Source organism: Amblyomma maculatum, chromosome 11 (assembly GCF_055883805.1).
Source record: "Amblyomma maculatum isolate TAMU_Amacu chromosome 11, ASM5588380v1, whole genome shotgun sequence".
NCBI lineage: Eukaryota > Metazoa > Arthropoda > Arachnida > Ixodida > Ixodidae > Amblyomma > Amblyomma maculatum.
In genome coordinates this window covers 83,140,108-83,161,659 of record NC_139354.1, presented here as the reverse complement: position 1 = coordinate 83,161,659, position 21,552 = coordinate 83,140,108, and the positions used below count along the sequence as shown (strand labels likewise).

General features: G+C 44.1%; 1 long non-coding RNA gene across 1 annotated transcript; it reads left to right on the top strand.

The window, feature by feature from the left end:
- The first annotated feature begins 426 nt into the window (after positions 1-426).
- Positions 427-4,270, top strand: LOC146174280 (uncharacterized). The gene is made up of 3 exons (XR_014702273.1): positions 427-523; positions 2,474-2,602; positions 2,710-4,270. It is a non-coding gene; the product is annotated as an uncharacterized LOC146174280 (long non-coding RNA).
- Positions 4,271-21,552: the final 17,282 nt, after the last annotated feature.

Below are 21,552 nucleotides of genomic sequence, written 5' to 3'. Positions count from 1 at the left end.
CACACCTGTGTTCGACCTCGCTGGGCGCAGTCCAGCCCGCCGGAAGACTCCAAACTCCGAGTGTTCACTACGACAAAGTAAGCTAGCGATGTATCCGTGTGGGATAAAAGCCAGTAGTTCGCACAGAGGAACGATTTGCTGCGCCGATGTTAATACGGAACGCCAGCTATGCACGACCCGCCATTTCCAAACTTCGCGCGTCGAGGCCTTTTTGCACCCCTCCTCTTTACAGCGAGATAGAAAATAGTTCGCCAAAATACTTACGCAATACGCAGGTTGTATTTACCGTTTTGAAACAAATACGTCATAAGCAACAGTTACATTGTACTTGTATAGCTTGTTTTATGAAATATATTTCAGATCTTTATTGTTTTTAAAGTTATTGTATCAATGCGCTGCTCGGCCGCCGGCCATTTCGGCGTGTCTAGTCGTGTCTGCACGTTAGGCCGTTGGTTTGTGACTGCGTTGAAAATGTATCCCGCACAGCGGCTGCTACTTCTGGCTGCAAGGCAAGCTTCGCTGGGTGAGTAAGAAATTGGTTCTTCTAAATGAGTCACTTAATGGAGCAGTAAAGTGACTGAGTGTTTTCTTTTTCCGATAAAAATGCTGCAAGGACCGTTGTGTGCATCCGCCGGCGCAGGCTGTATGGGCAAGCAAGATGCGCGCGCGGGCCGTTTAGTCAGTACGAAAGGCGGTGTTTTATGGCACATCTATAGTTGTGTGCATGCAGGAAGGTTTTGCGCTTGTAATTACACTCGCCGCGTTTCGTGAACTGCCATTGGCGGCGGAACCTCGCGATGTAATTCTTCAAAATGAGCTTGGCGATCCGACGTCTTTCGTTGATTGCCGCTGGTTCTAACACTTTCCCAGGAAACGCAACTGAGCACGAAAGTCTGCATGCTTAGTGTGGCCTTCACTCTGCAGCAAGATACAGAAAATACGCACCGTCGAGTGGAAGCCGTGCATTGTTTATGGCAGCCTGCAGAGCTCTATACGCGCTAAGTTATGCCGCGGTTGCGAAAAAGAAAAAGAACGATCTCAATAAGCCGCCTTAGAGGGGAGGGTAAGGTGCATTCTGGCCACAGCGACTCTCCCAACTGCTAGCAAAATACTCTCGGCCTGTTCACAGGCACAAGTTGAAACACATGGCGAGATAGGAACGGCGTACAAACATTCTGCAGTGATTTAATTTTAATGGTTCATAAAATGTTTACAGTCAGGCATTACATTGCCACAACAATACTATAGTCCGTATATATTCAGTGATTAAGTGATTTTACATTTTCATATAGTCAGAAAGCACAATTTAGTTCTTTTTAAGTTCCTGAACTGCATGCTGTGTGATGTGCTGGTGCTCTATTTGCTTTGGTCCTCAGGTTTTTTTTTTTTTTTTTTATTGGCGGAAATGTTTTAATAAATTAAGCTTCAGTTCAATTGGTGCAGAAGGCAGTCGAAAGCAAATCTTTCGGAGGGACCTCGTATAACGAAAAGCCTATTATTAATACACAAAAACATATCATTTCATTTGTTTTCTTGCTTCAGGGCCAATATAGACTCTTCCTGTCCAGAACTGGGAAAAGAAAAGAGAGCACTGAATCTTAACTTACTTTTAAGGTGTATAGCATGTAGCCATGTTATAATATGGGTTCAGTGTATGCCTTCTGGCTGTCCTCAACAACAAAGCTGTGACTCCACGCAAACCTTTTAATAGCATATGGACTCCTCCCGAAGTGAAGGTGTTTGGCATCAAAGGTGAAATGCCTTCATTTAATTTAATGCTCTTTTTCACATTGTGCTGTTGTGTCTGTGTTTGGTGCTCTTGTTTCTTTTTTGTGTCTGCGCGAATTTTCATGTAAACAAAACACTTACCAAACAGCTCAAGCAAGTGAGCTATGCATTCTTTTTTTTTTTTTTTTTTGCTCTGGGTGCATGCTCACTGTTTAACATATGGCTTTCATTTGTTCTAGGAAAAACTGGTGATGCATACATACATAGGTACCTACATATATACATGCATAGATACATACATAGGTAATGCATCCATACATAGATACATGATACATAGATTTATTTCTTCTCTACATATGTCGAATGAAACACTTGGCAAACTCAGAGGCAGAAACCTTACCCAGCATAGAAAGTGACTCTCGATAAAAAAAAAAGGAATGTATAAATCAGGAAAATGGTGGTTCTCTTCAGGTGTATCTGTTGGTGAAGACAAGGAAATGTTTTAGCTCTCGAGGTCATCAAGGAGTTATTAATATACATATATTATACTCAGCACTATTCTGTGCTGCTAGTGCGTGTCTTGGTTAAACAATTTCTATTGTGTACTCAGTACTCTCAACCTTATGTGACATATTTTGAGGTTAAATTCTTACCCCCTAGTGGAATTTGTGCCAGTGTTTTGTAGTCAGTGATTTGCTTTATTAAACTTCACAAGAAATCGTTAAAGCATTGGAACACATTGCAGGTTGCCACCACCTCCACGGCTGCCTAGCAACTATCCTTTTCCTGTCTGTGCTGCAAACACAACTTAGTGATGAGGGCCACGGGACTGACATCTCACTGGGCAGTCACGGGCTACTGACTGAATACACAGGTATGGTTTGACTGTGCCAAAAACTTAGAGTTGCCAACAGTGGGACTTTTTCCTTCTGTTTGGGAGCTCATATATCTAAATCGTGCTTTTGATTTTAATCCTGGCAGGTGTGACATGGAAAGCCTTCAACACCAATGAAACTTAGTTTTGCGGACGTCACAAAAAAGTGGTTGGTGTTTGCCTTGTGACAAAGACCAAGTCCACATCTAAAGGCGCTGCACAGCTACCATGAACAGTGCCACAATAGCAAGCAGCTGGGACCAAGGCACCTTCTGTGCTCAGTTACAACTCAAGTTTGAAGCTTTGTAATTTTGAAAAGGTAGGCCTCCAACAATTGACAGAGGAGCCTCCCAATCAATTGAGCCACAAAGGAATTCCCCCTTTCATGGCAGTAGGTGACAAAAAAGAGGCAGTGCAGCTGGTGTTCAGTACCGATAAAGAAAAAGCTGCCCAGCCTAGTTAGCTGTGGACAAGGGCTGGAGTGGTACCAGTGTTGAGAACGATCTGATTGGCAGAAAAGCCTCCTTTGAGGGATATTCGCCCCTTCATTCTTAATTTGTAACTGACTGCAGTGGATCTGATAGCCCCGGAAGTTTTCTTTTCTTTATTTTTTTTTTTCAATTTTCTCTGCCCTCTCGGGGTTGTATAGAATAACAGATGCACAACCCATGCCAGCTCCCTCATTTTACAATGCTTTCATGCCAGAATGTTGGCAGTGGTATTTAGACCTTGTTTTTTTTTTTCAATGCCTTTTCTCCATGCATAATAACAGGCTATTTAGCATAACACAGTCGTACACAAGACAGAGGACACCACCAGCACTTACAACTGTCCAGCGGAAAGCAGCCGATATACATAGCCTACTCAGGTGATGCACACGGGTACAAGGCAACATGGAAACAGCACCAATTTTGTCAAACTATGCGTGAGAAATTTTTCTTCAGTCTCATAAAAAAAACCAATTTGCTGCTGACACAGCTGTAACCTGCTTTTTTATATGAAGGGCTTCTAGTGTTTCATGAGCCGTTACCCACAGTTTTCACAATTGGTGCAAACCCTACGGTGCAAGACAAGTCGCTCGCCTTCATTGTTAATGTCTTTTGCATGTTCCCTAAGTTGGCCATTCACGCAGAATCCTGCCTGTGCAAAATAAGATTTTTCTACATGACAGTAGAATTTTATAGACGGTGGTGCACGTTACGAAATGCTGGCCATGTCTCTTCTGACAGCTGACCTGTTTGCTTTCGTAGCTTATGTAATGGCTTAGCTGAGCAAGCTTTCAGGGAGCAGAGGATACCATCTATGCATTAAACAGGTTCGAGCTGTGTCAGCGACACTTCAGTTTTTTTTTTTGAGGCTGAACAGATATTTCTCATACCTGCTTTGATAAGATTGGTGCTGTTTTCGTAGTACATGTGCACATCAGCAATGAAAGCTATGCATCGACTGCTTGCCCCTAAATAAACAGTTGTAGTAAGTACACGTTGTGTCTTCTTTCTTGTGTGTGTCTGTGTTTGCTAAATACCTTTTTTATTTCTGAAAACCAACTATCTCAGCAGTTAACTTCCTTCTTTTTATACCAGCAGAATGTGAAGAGCAGCACCGTGTGCAACACTGAATTTTATTCTTTCTTTTTTTTTTGCTGTGCCTTCTGTGCTCCTCGAAAGCTGTTTGCTGCACTACAAAAGGTAAGGGCAGTTTGTGCCATCATGGCTGGTTCATGCTGCCCTTATCTTTTGTAGTGCGGCAAACAGCTTTTGAGATAAAATATAGTGGTTGGTATGTACAAAAACAGGGATGCAAACCTTTTGCTCCTTCCTTTTTTTTTTCTTATGTTGCCTTCTAGTGTTTCTTGTAGAGTGATGTACGACCCTTACCTGCTACCTTTTCCTTAGTGCTTTTTAGTTATAGTAGAATGTAACTATGACAGGCATGCAGCCATTGCTTTTTTTTTTTTTTCAGTGCATTCTAGTCATGCTAACAGGAACAGCAGCAGTGAAGCAGTCTTGGCTTCTTTTTTTGCAGTGTAGATTTTTTAATGGATTTGATGTCGTGCCTAATGCTCAAGTGTTTATACAGTTTCTACAAGATGTATGACCAGCATTCAGTTGGTGACATGCATGCACATATAGTATTATGAAATGCAACACTGGTGATGATGGTCCTTTGTGAAAGCACCTTTTTCTGTATACTGAAGCTTTTTCATTCAAATTTGTTGCTTTGTTTTATTTTGTACAAACATTATGCAGATAGTTCGTTTAACCACTCAACCAGTTTTGTACACTTTTGCATACCTATCCCTGTTTATTTCTAGTCATTTCCTGTTCTTGTTTGGAGTATGGATGTTTTCATTGTTTTGTAAAGAGATCATTTTAAGCTTGGACAGAACTGCATCATTATTTTGTCATTTTCATTGTAGTGTCTAGTTTCTGTGCTTTTAACTTCATAGTGCATTGCTGAAAAAAATCAAATATATGATTTACACATTTTGTTTCCTAGCACCTTTTGCAGTTATTGCAAATCTCCCAAAGAGCACCCAATGATGGCTGTCCACCGTGCAGTGTGGCATGTTTTGTAACAAAGAATGTGTACAGATCTCACTTACTGTTCGCAGTTTTAATGTTTGTGAGAATGAATGACAATGTGCATCATTCTTTTCATGTCATGTGTTCATGAGTTGGCTCTTTCTGGTGTTTTCTTCCTTGGTACAATATTAGGCTTCAGAGAACCACATTTTGTCATTTGCATACTGTTGCTTGTGGCTTTCCTTGCTTTTAACATGCGTGAGATTGTTTAAGTTGCCTATTTGCAATGTATAATGCTGAGGAAATTAAAGAGTTCTGTAGTTTACTCATGTCATTTTCTAGCATTGGGTGCAGTTACTACCAAACTTTCCAAAGAGCACCTGATGGCCATTAACAGTGAAATGTGGCACGCTTTGTAATAAAAACATACAGTTCTCATTACTAGACAACAGTTGTAGTGCGTGAGAATTAATGATTTACAATTGTACATCAGTTTAGCTTGCATCATAACTGAATGTGTGAAAGAGCACTGTGGGTGTGTGACGGCAATGCAGCTTTAGTTGTAGTAGCATCTGATGAGACTATATTTTATGTCTGGCAGTGGTGTTGAAAACCTCTGCAGATACATAAGCATTTCAGACAGCTTCGTGAGAAATAGCAGGGAATAAATAATTTAGAGCATTGCAGGAGATTCTAGAGCTCATTTTAGACATTCAGAATCTATTTTAATGATTTCTAGATGATGACTTGCAAGACGTCTTGTAGCTTAAAAAAAGTGGGTGCATTAGCTGAGCTAGAAGGCAGCTACAAGCTGTACCAAGACGTATAAAAACGTCTTTCATATCTTGTCAATGCATCTTTTAAAGGTCTATCAGCTGTCTTGGGTGCCACTTCAGATGTCTGTAAGGTGACTTGTTTATCTTCGACAAGATGCCTTATAGCTATCTGCTAGACTGACTTACGTTTAGTATGTTATTTGTCTTCCAGATTTCTAGGAGATATCTTGCAAGACGTCTTGTAGCCTAAAAAAGTGGGTGCATTAGCTGAGCTACAAGATCACTACAAGAAATATCAAGACATCTGGCAATGTCTTGCATATCTAGTCGAGACATATTATATACGTTTAGTAGCCATCTCAGAGGTCTACTGAGACATCTATCAGGCATCTTGCTTGTCTTGGCAAGACAGTTTATAGCCGTCTCATAGATGGGTTGGTGTTTACTGGGATGTTGGCTTGCATGTCTTGATGAAAAAAAAATTCTTTCAAAGCACTACAGTCAAAAATGTATTTTTTATCCATATTACATAATCTTGTCAACAAAAGCATGGTTTTTCACTTCATTGAAAAATTGCTTTATTCTGAAACAAATTTCTGGCAGATAATCAAGGTCTCGTTGCATCACAGTAAATAATAATATGAGCACATACATACCAAAAGTGGCATTTTATTCCTGAAGAACTATCAGTTAACACTAACTACTGCTGTTAACCGAGACCAACAGAAGTTGTACTAAGAAAACTGATGGTCAGTGGTATTTCTCACATAATTTGCTTGAAGCCTCGAAAATACTTTGTGGTCACAACATTGGCTTGGGAGTGGAGAGACTCAATAGCTTTGTATAGTGGCCTCTGCAGCCTTAGCATTCAATCCTGTCTTGATTAATTCTGAATTTGAGGCAAACACAGGCACGGCAGAGTTCATGCCCCGCGTTGGCATGCAAGCTTTTCTGCAGTATACAAATCAAGGCCTAAGCCGGCGTGAAAGCATATAGTACAGAAATGGTAGCATGAATGAAAGAAGCCAACAGTCGACGAGGCCATGGAAACCATTGGGGATTGTACTTTGTCTTTTTTTTTAATTTTTGCTTCGGTAATCACGTAAAGTACTAATGTAATTTGTTTAAGGGAAAGATAAATGCAAAGAAGAAGAAAAAACAACTTGCCGATAGTGGGACCCGAACCCACGACCTCCGAATATTGTGTCCGGTACCCTTCCAACTGAGCGACATCGGCCGCTGTCCCCCCTGCTACTTTCTTGGGTATTAATGTTGTGTATATACGAACCGTGGGAGTATTCACCAGTGCCACCCTCAACCACAGCGGTGGACGTGGAACGTCCTCTGTTACCGTCAGCGTCACGTAGAACGTGATCAAGAGCGAGAGCGAAAGCGGTGCTAGTACCCTCTTAAGCTACCTATGGCTTCAAGACTGCCAGATCCGAGACCCCCGTAGGCTACAAGCAGATAAATGAAGGGGAAATGAGGGTGCTCGTTATAATACATGAATAAAAGAAGCCAACAGTCGACGAGGCCATGGGAAGCATTGGGGATTGTACTTTGTCTTTTTTTTAATTTTTACTTCGGTAATCACATAAAGTAGTAATGTAATCTGTTTAAGGGAAAGATAAACAGAAAGTAGAAAAAAAACGTGCCGATGATGGGAACCGAACCCACGACCTCCGAATATCGCGTCCGGTGCTCTTACAGCTGAGCTACATCGGCCGCTGCCCCCCTGCTACTTTCTTGGGTATTAATGTTGTGTATATACGAACTTTGAGAGTGTTCACCAGCGTAGCAGTCACACGTCAATGGCAGCAGTCACACGTGCCCATCTGAGGAGGCTGTTTGTTCAAAGAAAGCAGAGTTTACCCCAGAATAACTTATATCAAAAGCTTCAATCATTTGTCGCCAAGGTTTAGCTTTGGCACCAGCTAGAATCGTAGGTTTTGTACGGAGGTTGCCTTTTATTGCGAAAGCAATACTACGCTCATGAAGGCCCTTTCGCGTATCTGCAGCCGGTAGCCACGTTTGACCTTTAAAATTGCCTCTGACGTCACACCAAGGTGAGAGACGGGCTACTAAGTCGAGTCGTCGAATAGAGGCGGCCGGTAGCCACGGCGCGCCCCGCTCCTCCCGCTAGAAGCGCTGCGAGCTAGACCTTTGACGTCATACTAGGAGCGTAAGACGGGCTACCAAGTCGAGTCGTCGCGTAGCGGCGGCCGGTAGTCCTCCGTGAAGACGCGGCGCATTGTGCACCTTCTGTTATAGGCGCTGCGCTCACTTTGACGTCACAATAGAGATGTAGGTGGTGGAGCCGGGGGTATATACTCGCGTTTACCGTCTGTCAAATCAGTCGCTATCCCTCCGCAAGAGAAGACGCGTCGAGTCGCTGCTGCCAGGAAGCAACGGCAAGTTACGGAGACAGATGAACCGCGTGAAGAGCGTCACGCTCGACGGCGTGCTCAAGATGCAGCTAGGTGGGCACGTCGATCTTCTTTTGAATCCTGCTCATTTGACGATAATCCAAACTGGAGCATGATGGATGCTCTGAACAGCAAAGCTGACTCTGTCTCAACGTGTTGATTCACCAGTGAAGAACCAAAAGCCGTGCTAAAGCGTAGCCAAAATGTATAGCTTTCGCAACCTACCAAGCTTGACCAAAGCTAAGCCCCAGCCAATTTTTTCCAGATTGTGATATCTCATATTTTTATTGACTAGTAATGTTCACACAGTCTGCTATTGATGCGCTTCCCCATTTGTACAACATGCATACAACGACAGCTCAGAAAAATGCTGTCAACAACCTTAGTGGTCCTCCGACAGTGTATCCGACAGTGGTCCACCGACAGTGTATCGTAGACTCCGGGCTGAATCGTATCACCCTTGGAATACATAACACAATACATTTCAACCTACCTTTTTTTTTCACAAGTGCCTCGTTTGCCGGTCAAAATGGGACAGATTACCAGCAGTTTAGTAGTTCATGAAACCAATTTGACATCATATCTGTTGTGCAGCTTCATAAAGCGGGATATTGTACGGAGATAAAATTTATTTCACGCACTGTGTTCAGACTGCGAGACTCAGATCTGGTGGGTTTCTTTCATTTTTTCGACAAGATATGCTGCAACATTGCAGAAGACGTTTGAGCGTAACCTGCTTTATTGAGAAGTTCTATCTCACCTTCAAAGTTGTTATCTAAGGAATGAGAACAAAAACGCCATCTGTATGACAGCTTCAAATAAAATATTGTCACGTCTCGATTGAACGCCAAGGAGGACCCAAAGATAGGACGGGTTTAATAAATCAACCTGGACGAGTCTTGCGCTCCAACTTCCTCCTCTTCCAGGCTCGCGCTTGTGGGGCCCAGTCATCATCTTTGGCGTCGTCTTCTATGCGGCATTTGCCCCCCTCCTCAGGAAGCATCGTCCCGATGAGCATAAAAGGGAGTAGGGGGTCAAGGTCAGTCCGAGTTGTACGGCTTCATGCGTACAACGTGGACGACGTCGGCTTGTTGCTGGCGTCGCTTCGAGGTCGACACCCCGTCTGGCACCACCTCATAAGTGACGTCGGTTAAACGTCGCTGAACAACATATGGCCCGAAATATCGCCGCAATAGTTTTTCGGAGAGTCCACGGCGGCGAATAGGCGTCCAGACCCACACTTTGTCGCCAGGTTCGTACATGACATGTCGGCGTCTATGATTGTAGCGTCGTGCATTATGCTCTTGCTGATTCTTGATCCGCACACGCGCTAGTTGGCGGGCTTCCTCTGCACGCTGAGCGATTTCCTCGGCGTCCTGATCGAGATCGTCGGTGTCGGCATTCGGGAGCAACATTGCATCCAGCATAGTTGTTACTGGTCGCCCGTGAAGGAGGCTGAATGGTGTCATACGAGTGGTGTCTTGGCGTGCCGTATTGTAGGCGACCGTGACGTAGGGAAGAATTTCGTCCCAATTCTTGTGGTTCACGTCAACGTACACGCAAAGCATGTCTGCAATGGTTTTATTGAGGCGTTCCGTCAACCCATTGGTTTGGGGGTGATAGGCTGTAGTTTTACGGTGACTGGTACCACTGAGGCGGAGAACGGTCTCCAAAAGTTCGGCCGTAAATGCAGTTCCTCGGTCAGTTATAATGAGCGCCGGAGCGCCATGCCTCAGGACAATGTTCTCCACGAAGAACCGAGCTGCTTCGGCGGCGGTACCCCTTGGCAGAGCCTTGGTCTCCGCGTAGCGGGTTAGATAATCGGTGGCGACAATTATCCATTTATTTCCGGCTGTCGACGTCGGAAATGGTCCCAGGAGGTCCATGCCGATTTGCTTAAAAGGTGTTGTTGGCACTTGAAGAGGATGGAGTAGGCCAGCTGGTTTTACAGGGGGTGACTTACGGCGCTGGCAGTCTATGCACGTACGTACATAGTGTTTCACTGTCGCAGGCAGTTTTGGCCAGTAGTATCCGTGCTGGACTCTAGCCAACGTGCGGGTGTAGCCTAGGTGACCGGCGGTTGGCTCGTCGTGACACGCTTGCAGAACTTCCCTGCGGAGAACAGATGGGACGACGAGTAGATGACTGTTTCCCCCAGGGCGGAAGTTCTTCTTGTAAAGCACGTTGTTGCGAATAAAGAATGAAGAGATTACTCGGGTGAAAATCTTAGGCACAACGGTAGTTCGTTTTTCCAAGAAATCAATAAGAGGGAGCAATTCCTGGTCTTCTCGCTGCTGTTGGGAAAGCGTTGCGTCATCTATGACACCTAAAAATGCAGTGTCTTCATCGGTCATAGTGAAAGGTTCGACCGGCGCTCGCGAAAGGCAGTCAGCATCCGCGTGCTTTTTTCCAGATTTGTAAATAACTGCCATGTCGAATTCTTGTAATCGAAGGCTCCAACGCGCGAGTCTCCCTGAAGGGTCCTTTAGATTCGTCAGCCAACAGAGCGAGTGATGGTCGCTAACGACTTGAAAGGGGCGAGCGTACAAATAAGGGCGGAACTTCATAACCGCCCATACCACTGCAAGGCATTCTTTTTCGGTTGCCGAGTAGTTCGCTTCTGCTTTAGATAGGGTCCTGCTGGCGTAAGCAATTACTTTTTCCACACCACCCTGGCGCTGCACCAGCACAGCACCTAAGCCCACGTTGCTGGCATCCGTATGAAGCAGTGTAGGGGCGTCGTCATCAAAGTGCGCCAGGACAGGTGGTGTCTGTAAACGTCTCCGCAGCTCATTAAACGCTTGTTCCTGTTCTTCACCCCAGTGAAAGACAGCATTGTCACGCGTCAGCGAAGTTAATGGCCAGGCAATTCGTGAGAAACCAGCAATAAACCGGCGGTAATAGGCGCAAAGACCCAGGAAACGCCGCAATGTCTTTTTGTCCGTAGGTGTCGGGAACTTGGCGACTGCGGAGAGCTTTTCAGGATCAGGCCGGACACCTTCTTGGCTAACGACGTGACCTAAGAATTGCAGCTCCTCGTACCCGAAGTGGCACTTCTCGGGTTTTAGTGTGAGGCCCGCAGATCGTATGGCCTGAAATACAGCTAGCAGACGGCGTAGATGCTCTTCAAATGTGGCCGAAAACACAATCACGTCGTCAAGATACGCCAGGCATGTTTGCCACTTAAGTCCCGAGAGCACAGTATCCATCAACCTCTGAAATGTTGCTGGTGCTGAGCATAAACCGAACGGAAGGACCTTAAACTCGTACAATCCATCGGGAGTGACGAATGCTGTCTTCTCCCGATCTCTCTCGTCTACTTCTATCTGCCAATATCCACTTTTCAAGTCCATTGATGAGAAGTAACGTGCATTTCGTAGGCGATCAAGGGAATCGTCGATGCGAGGAAGAGGGTACACGTCTTTTTTAGTTACTTGGTTGAGCTTGCGGTAATCTATGCAAAATCGTAAGCTGCCGTCCTTCTTTTTAACAAGTACCACGGGGGAAGCCCAGGGGCTCTGTGACGGCTGGATAACGTCGTCTCTAAGCATTTCGGCCACCTGGCGCTGAATGGCTGCACGTTCTTTCGGAGCTACACGGTAAGGATTTTGTCGAATCGGGCGAATCGAGTCATCCGTGATGATTCGATGTTTTGTCAAAGGCGTTTGGCCGATCCGCGATTCGGAAGCAAAGCAGTCTCGAAATTGATCTATGAGATCCAAAAGACGGTCCCGTTCTGAAGAAGACAAATTTTTACTCACATCGACGATGGTTACGGGCGTCTTGCACATTGATCCTTCCTGTTGCAGTGAGAAGCAGTGCTGCGCCTTTGGGATGCTGTCGAAAAAGGCCACAGTTGTGCCTTTCGGAATTTGCTGACGCTCGTCGCTGAAGTTTGTCAGCAGCACTTCGGTCTGTCCATTGGTCAAGTTGACTAGCCCTCGAGCTATAGAAACACCTCGGCTTAGTACCAGGGCGACTGCCCTTTCGGCGATACCATCGCCGGTATGCGCCATGTCGCACTTCACTTCAACAAGAGAGCATGATCGCGGAGGTAATGTCACTGTCTCATTGGCGACGCGTAAGGGCATCAGTGGTACTTCCGCACAACCAAGGTCTTCATGATTGTTGGTGAAGGCAACGACGCTGTCACGAATGCTGATTACAGCCCCATGAAGACGCAGAAAGTCCATGCCCAAGATGAGATCTTTGCAACAGTCAGGGAGAATAACGAAGCTGCCAACAAACACCGCGTTTCCTATTCCTATCCGGGCAGTGCACTTCCCTGTCGGTGCCAGTAGCTGGCCCCCAGCACTTCTTATTAGTGGCCCAGTCCATTCGGTTTTTACTTTGCGCAGCGTGTCAGCCAGTTTCTGGCTAATAATTGAAAAATCCGCCCCGGTATCCACCAGAGCATGTACCTCCAGCCCATCAATGGAAACGGCGAGGTCAGCGCTAACAACGTTATCTGGGTTGCTCGTCTCTTTCGGCATTTTCGGCGGAAGTGCGGCAAGGTCAGCGGTATCAGCTTCGTCGTCGGGGCTGCTCATCTGATGCGGCATTTTCGGTGGTAATGTAGGCGGCATTTTCGGCGGTAGTGCGGCAATGTCAATACTAACGGCAGCGTCAGAAGCACGGGCTGTCGGCTGTTGCGGCGGTGGTGAGGGTTTCGACACTTTTAGACTGTGTGCAACCTCCCCTCGTGAGGTTGCGGCTGTTAGTTTCCCCGGTGAGGGCTAGAGGACCGCCGTCCGCCAACGTCAGCATTGCCACGACGCATCGGCGGAGAATAACGCTGTGGCGATGGGGAGGAGCGGCGGCGGAAGCCCGGGGATTCGGTTTCCCTGCTGACCGGAAGGCCGTCGTCGGTTTGGGCAGTGTCAGCGTCGAAGCGGCGGCGAGCAGAAGCAGACGGAAAGGCCTGCCCCTCTTCGCGGTAACGGCAGTACCGATATACGTGGCCAGGTTGTCCGCAGTAGAAACAGAGTGGCCGGCTGTCATAACTGCGCCACCTGCCCGTTCGGCGTAGTTGAGAGCACCTGGAAGGCGCCCACTGAGGCCCCTGGAAGAATCGCGTCTCCTGACGGCTTGGTGCGCTCGGTGAGGCGTGGTCTGGAGGCGGGCGACGTAGGACCGCGGCGTAGCTCTCAGATTGCGGCTCGTGATAAGGTGCAGGAATGTTGGCCGGGTAGTTGACCGGTTGTGGAACGCGGTATGGTGGTTCGGAAATGACTGCCGCGTTGTCGACTGGATGAAACTCGTTGCACTGGGCAGACGGTGTTAGGGAGCACCGAATTTCATTCCTTACAGCCTGCATGAGGGCCTCTGACGACTGAGCTTTCGTAACCGAAATTCGCTGCAACTCCTCAAGGACAATTTCTCTAATCATGTCTCGAAGAGTGGTCTGATCTGTTGCAGTCAGCGCCGCCGCAGTCGTCGGGGCACAGCTGGCTGGTCGGTTGTACTGGCGGCACCGATCTTGGAGGGCTCGCTCTATAGCCGTACCGTCCTTAATGAACTCACTCACGGTTTTAGGTGGGTTGCGTACTAAGCCGGCAAACACCTGTTCTTTGACACCGTGCATGAGATGCCGTAACTTCTTTGGCTCACTCATATCAGGGTCGGCACGGCGAAAAAGGCGAGCCATGTCTTCCGCAAACATAGCCACGCTCTCATTCGGCTTCTGGACACGCACTTCAAGCAGGCGCAGCGCATTGTCGCGTCGATCAGTTCTCGCAAAGGTGTCTACAAGCTGGCGGCGGAAGCGGTTCCATGTGGATAAGCTGGCCTCGTGGTTTTCAAACCACGTTCTAGCATTATCCTGAAGGGCAAAATAAACATTGCAAAGCTTGTGATCTTCGCTCCACTGATTAATCTTGGCCACTCGCTCAAACTGGTCAAGCCAGTCCTCGACATCTTCAAACGCTTCCCCGCGAAAGCACTCTGGCACCTTGGTGTTCTGAAGAGTCACCGGCGTAGGGTTGGGATGTGCCATGGCTTTGGAGACCTGATGGACTTGGTCGTTTGAAGAGTAGCTTGGCAGATGGTTGTACTCCGGGGCTAGGCCTAGAAGGCGGCGGCTAGCGCGATGTACAGGCGTGTCGATGTCTGGGATTCGCTGTGGACTGCCGGAAGGAGTCTTATGCATACCCCAGCGCGCTCCACCAGTGTCACGTCTCGATTGAACGCCAAGGAGGACCCAAAGATAGGACGGGTTTAATAAATCAACCTGGACGAGTCTTGCGCTCCAACTTCCTCCTCTTCCAGGCTCGCGCTTGTGGGGCCCAGTCATCATCTTTGGCGTCGTCTTCTATGCGGCAATATGATAAAACGTGCAACAGTTGCTAATTTGCTTTCCACAGTGCTCACTAAAATCTTTCAACAGTTTATGAATGACAATTTGAAAGTCAGAATAAATGTCTACTGAAAGGAACTTTATCCTTGTCTTTCCAGAAAACTCATTTTCTGCAATCTCAGTGTATCTACTGCGGAATATATAAAAAACCAACAAGAAGAGCCCAAACAATGCCTATGTAAGACACTGCATGAAATTTGTTGCTTATCTCTATTACATTTCCCAAAGCATAAAGATGGACCACAGATGTTTTTTTTTCGACATCTAATTAACTGTTTAGAATCCCTACCATCCTACACAAGAAGTGAAAGATATCTGAAAAGAAAATTAGGAACTGTACATTGAACAAATAATGTTTTGCGCAACCTTGCTTTTACCTATGGTTGCATATACATTCGATAATGAGAAAGTGAATATGAGAGCAGACTGCATGAACGGGAAAGTAAAAACGATGAATGACGTCACCTCTTATACAGAGGATACAATTCTGGCACATGGAAAAAGAAGCTTTAGCAGGAACAAACCAAGATAATTTAACTGAACGTCGCGGGAAATTTAGCACTGCATCAGGTTTACTTCTGAGCAACGACCTAAGGCAGCCACATTTCACCTTACTGATGTCGCCCCCCGCTCCATCAGTTCAGTGACTGAGGGCACGCAAAAGAAATAAGTAAATAAATATGCTTTGCGTTGACATTTTTAACGTTTGTTTACCTTGATGGAGATTTAAATTTCAATCAACCTCTCTGGGACACTTTTTGCCCAGCTGACAAGCCAATTTTCTTTCTGAGATTTTTGAAGTATTCTTGTTTTATTTTGAACTTCCTGATGACAATTTTGCTACGATGGACATTCCATATTTCACTGTCACCTGCGTTTTAGATAGTTAAATAATTTTTAAATGATGTTGCACCTGAATAATTTGGGGTATTTTATCTCCATTACATTGCATCCGGGCTTCTTGCACCCAGCCAATTTGAATCAAGCAGACGTTGATGTTTTGACATATTTGTGACGTATGTGCTGCAGTAATTTAGCTGCTGCCTAAGACAAATACAATGGACAGTTGTGCTTTGAATGCACGACATGTATTTGTTTGGTTGTCCTTGCCTTCTTTCCAGTAGCATCGACCTTCTAGAAAGAATAATTTGGCTGACAGCCAGCCATATTTTCAAAATAATGCAAGATATATCAGAAAACATTAAGCTAGCATGGCGTTCTATGTGAATCAAAGCGGCAATAAAGGTTTTTGGATGAATGTAATAGATACAGGGGAGCTGTCGTTCGAGTTCACGGTTTCCGCCGGTATTGTCATGACAGGTCAACCAAGCGAAATACGGCATGTGCACCAAAGCAGGAAAAGCATGGGAGTCATGGAATTTTGTGGTAGGAATCTGAAGGGCCGAGGAAGTAAGTCATTACAAACACAACTTGAATTACTAATGAAGGCACTACTGAAGCAGGGTAGGTAACAAACCTATGTTAAAGAATTCTATTGCATAGCCACATTCATTGTAGGTACACACCCCATTATTCCCAAAAGAGCACTGGCTTGTGTGGGTGGGGCAGGCTCCAAGCGGTGAATCTGGATGCAGGGCATGCACTCCACCTTCAAACGCTTTGTAGATGACCACTGGGAGCAGCAAAGTAGCCAAAACCAGATGATAAGTGGCGGTAGGGTTGAGTGGGCGAAGCAGCTGCAGCTAGGCAAGGCTTCAAAGCAGAACCTGCATCAAAAAGGACGACTTCAATATCTTACCTCAGAATACGTTTAAAAAAGCTGTTTTTTGGTGACATTTTAAACTATTAGTCATACATTCATCTTTAGAGCCCAGTACAAGATATTGCGAACAGTAAATAGCAGGTGGTCATACCCATGCTAAAAATTAGTCAGGGACCGATGTGATAGCATTTCACACAAGCAGATGATAATTACAAATTTTATGGTAATTTTTTATTTTGTTTACTTTTATACGGCAACACTTAAATAACAAAAATTTGCTTTCTATTTCGAGATATTTGACGACTTTAAAAGCACTTTAGAGTTTTTAAATTATTTTATTTGTCATTTACTAAATTTTAATATTTAGCACCATCAAGCAGTGGCTTTTTATTCTACGAATTTTGACACCTCTGTACCACCTTTCCTTATTTTTAAATCCAATCAACAATTATTTACAACACTTTTATAAACTTGTCATCAATAGAAAATAAATAATAATCAATTTATTGGAACCGCAAAAAGGCCTTTATATAGGTTTACGCAGACCCCGACTATTTCTGACATACTACACCGACCAATACTGCCACGCTGATCGCTTTTCGATCAAACGAGCAGTTTAAGCAGTCACTTAAAACAAGTTACAAAATCGTCAATAAGGAAGCTATATGCACTACTGAAAAAGATTTAAAAAATGGCTTTGATCTTGCCTCTTTCCTCTAATCATTTAGACGCAGACCCTTTGAAGTCATGATGAACAATAATAAATAAAGAGGCACTTCCATATTTCCCAATCATTATAAGCATTTGTGTATTGGCAGAAGAGATAATCGTTAAATATCTGCTGAAACCTTCATGCCCAGAAGAGAGTGGGTCTTTTGAACCACACGTCATAAACCAAAGGAGAATGCTTGGTGTGTAGTTATGAATCTACTTACACAGAAAATAAAGAGGGTAGAAACAAAATTCTAACTGAATATGCATGTCGTTCTAAGTCCCAAAAATATGTCTACCATCTCATGATCTGGAACTAGAGCTGTAAACAAGCTTCAAAAAATAATTCAAAGGTAAAAGAGATAATGAGCATTAATTCGTTCACCCTTATATCTCTGCACACAGCAGTAAATGATTTTCTTTTCCGAATATTTTGGCTACATCAAAAACAGTTCTCCTTCGCATAGTATTCATGCATAAATTGATAAACCGCACTTTGAACTCAGTGCTCTGCTTTGTTTTCTTGCTTTAAGCGGCCTTGTTTTGCTCGCACTTTTATAAGTCTTAAAAATCAGCAAGGGGTCAGACTGCAAATGTATGAGGCCTTTCTACCATCCTTCAGAAGTCCACAAATTGCATACTTACAGCCAAATTTACCATTGGAGGTTACCAAAAGGAAAAACAAGTTTTTGCAGAAAAACGTGCACTATGTATCCTTTTTTTCAATCATAAAGCCAGATAGCTATTTCTGCTTAGGAAAGCACAATGTGTGGTCAACCACTGGTTATATTTCCAAAGAAAGAAAGTTCAGACGATCTTGTGTGTTTGCAGACTGAGGCATAACTGCTGATAAACAGCTTCCTCTTAGTGACTTGATTACAAAAAACCGCAGTAGAACCTTATTAATTCTTAGTTCTTTTCTCGCACAAAGGTTTAGATCAGAAAAGAGTAACTTTCCTTTATCTGCGATTAGTTTTGCTCTGCATAATTGAAAGCAAACTTTTCTGGCATTCTGCTGATCACAGGCTGTCCGCACCTACAGCTGCTACAAAATGGGTAACAAAGAATTCTTTTCTCAAAAAGAAAGCAACACTGAGTCTCATGCAATGCTGTCAAAAATAGCTTCAAATTATTGTGAGTGCCACAAGCCTTTTCACTTCGAAAGAAATTTGAATATAAAAGAAACCGCTGTGTTTTGCTATAATCATGGCATGTCTGAATTAATATTACGATGGCATAGAGAAAAAACTGTATTTTCTAAATAATTGAAACAGGGAACAATAAATAAATTATCTCACTTGTTCACTTTTCATACATCTACCTGTCAGCTGGACAGGTCCCATGTCGCAGCTTTAAATAGTTTAAGGGCACAAAGTGACACGCATTTACTGTATTTTCGATGTGTTTTGTTAAGAGAATGCCACACAATGAAACCAAACCCATGCACGTTCAGATCAGAAAAGAGTAACTTTCCTTTATCTGCGATTAGGTTTGCTCTGCATAATTGAAAGCAAACTTTTCTGCTATACTGCTGATCACAGGCTGTCCGCACCTACAGCTGCTACAAAATGGGTAACAAAGAATTCTTTTCTCACAAAGAAGGCAACACTGAGTCTCATGCAATGCTGTCAAAAATAGCTACAAAGTATTGTGAGGGCCACAAGCCTTTTCACTTCGAAAGAAATTTGAATATAAAAGAAACCACTGTGTTTTGCTATAATCATGGCATGTCTGAAATAGTATTACGATGGCATAGAGAAAAAAAAACAGTATTTTCTAAATAATTGAAACAGGGAACAATACATAAGTTACCTCACTTGTTCATTTTTCATACACCTACCTGTCAGCTGGACAGGTCCCATGTCGCAGCTTTAAATAGTTTAAGGGCACAAAGTGACACGCATTTATTGTATTTTCGATGTGTTTTGTTAAAAGAATGCCACACAATGAAACCGAACCCATGCACGTATTTGACACTTCAATTGTCAAATGCAACTTCTGTGTGGCCAGGAAAAGCAAACATACTGCTCTAATCACCACATAATGAGGTGATTCCGACCACCATTTGGCCTGCAGATAGAAGTAATTATATAGGGTGAGGCTTTTTGAACGACTTCAGTCAACAGTAGGTACTACCTGGCATGTTGGTTCACGATAAAGAAGAATACAGCACTGTAGTAGCAGGGGCAAGAAAGACAGATGCAAACACAGGCGCTCACTAATACCACTATCACACGGGCAGTTTCAATGCCCATTGAGTAAATGGAGACTGAACTCAATTGGGATCGGCCACTTCCACGTAGCGGTTTTCAATGACGCTTGAATGCGATCAGTATTGAGTTAAGAGGTTCAAGAATGACTACTGGAATGCCAAGGAACAATGAGAACAGCTTCGAATTCACTTTGAGGTGAAAAACAAAAGCCAATATAAAAAGAAAGCAAAATGTCTTCTGCAATCAATTATTGACACTAGGTCAACCCGTTCCTCAACTAGCTTTTCGGGAGTGATAATGATCGCTCTAGATAATGTGCAGTGTTCAGATCTAAACAAACTGGCAATTTTCTGCTGCACTTCGCTCATGTTTGCTTTTACCACGCTTTGCGACAGCTAAAATTAGGAAGAGCCCCATATGGGCTTTTAAAGATAGCAACTACGGACGCAGCGAAGAAAACTGCAGAGCTGTGTCAGCATCCTGGCACAAAACGAATACGGCAAATGCAAATTCTTTGTCGTCGTACCGGTGTTGCTCGCCTGCAGTTCCTGTTGGTGGGTTATGTCGGGCTATGAGGTATTTTATTACCCTTTTCTGAACAAAGTTTCATTTAAAAAAAGCACTTAGTGTGATATCAGCCTCGTTATATACTGTTTCACTTCATATTTTCACTACCCACGGCTCGATCTGTCGGGTCACACGATCACTACTCAATGACCGTTTAAATTCGCCGTGTGGCAATGGTGCATCTCGATGACCATCGAAAATGTCAATCGCCATTCACTCAATGGTCATTGAGATTGCCCGTGCGGCAGAGGTATAACATGGGCGTCTACAGAAATGTTTTCTTGATTAACAACCCCCTCCTGTCAATCTAACGTAACATGATCACAGGTGCCAAAAAGCAACTCTCCTTCTCAGGTGCACGGACAGTGTGCTGACACACTTATAAATGAAATTTCAAAAGGCCCGAGCTTTTGCTATTACTCATTGAGGGTGTCATAGCACTTGTACAGAACAGCTGTTCTTCCGAGGATAGCTGTGCAGTCCTTACATATGCTACAAATTTGGCTGAGCTCACCCAAGTGGACCTCTTTCAGAGCCTTCTAGTCTCCCGCAGCCTACTGTTTAGATATCCTCATCTGCCTGATATGAATATTTTCACATCACAGAGGAATGAAATGTTTTTTTTTTGCAGCTTAGCTGGCACGGGCAATGTTTTCCCACATAGGCGGGTTCTAATACATTGATTATTATTTATTTTGTATTGATGACAAGTTAATAAAATTATTGTGAATAATTGTTGAATTAAGTGCAAAAATAAGGAAAGGTGGTACAGAGGTGTCAAAATTTATGGAATGAAAGCCAATGCTTGATGGTGCTAAATAATAAAATTTAGTAAATGACAAATGAAATAATTTAAAAAACTGTAAAGTGCTTTCAAAGTCGTCAAAGTGCTCAGAACAGAAAGCAAATGTTTGGTTTTCTAAGTATTGCTGTATAAAAGTAAACATAAATAAAAACATACCATAGGTTTTGTAATTATCATCTGCTTGTGTGAAATGCTATCATATCGTTCCCTGAATGGCTATTTTTTAGCCTGGACATGGCCACCTGCTATCTACTGTTCGTATTGTCTTGTACTGTGCTCTAAGGATGAAGGTATAACTGATAGTTTAAAATGTCACTATAAACCAGCTTTTATAAACGTATTCTACTTTGAGGCAAGATATTGTCACGTAGTGGTGCCAAGGCCGTACACACCAAAAGAAGACACAGGCGCGATGTTACTGGAATAACTCTTTATTGGGGCTGACTTGCGCCCTCAAAAGAACTAAGCAACTCGGCGGCGGCGATAGCAACAAACGCGCTCGTCGATCGTCGAACATGGAATGCCCGTCAGACTCGTCAACGCTCAATTTAAAGGCTGCTCAGAACAATCGAGATAACGTGGCAAACAGTTACCAGCACAGGCTGGAACATTGTAGAAAGACACACGAGGGGCCGGAATCTTCGAGACAGACCTCGGTGCATCTTGCGCTACAACGAAACTGATAAAGGTGTGACTCGCGACATCGAGCATTAAAAACAAAGATTACGGAACTGATACGCGATCCAGAATCAGAGTGTGTTTGCCGGCGTCTGTTAAAAAAAAACACATATACAGTTTAGAAGGTTTAGCGGCATTACTCCCCCCTTGAAAAAACATCGCCTCGATGTT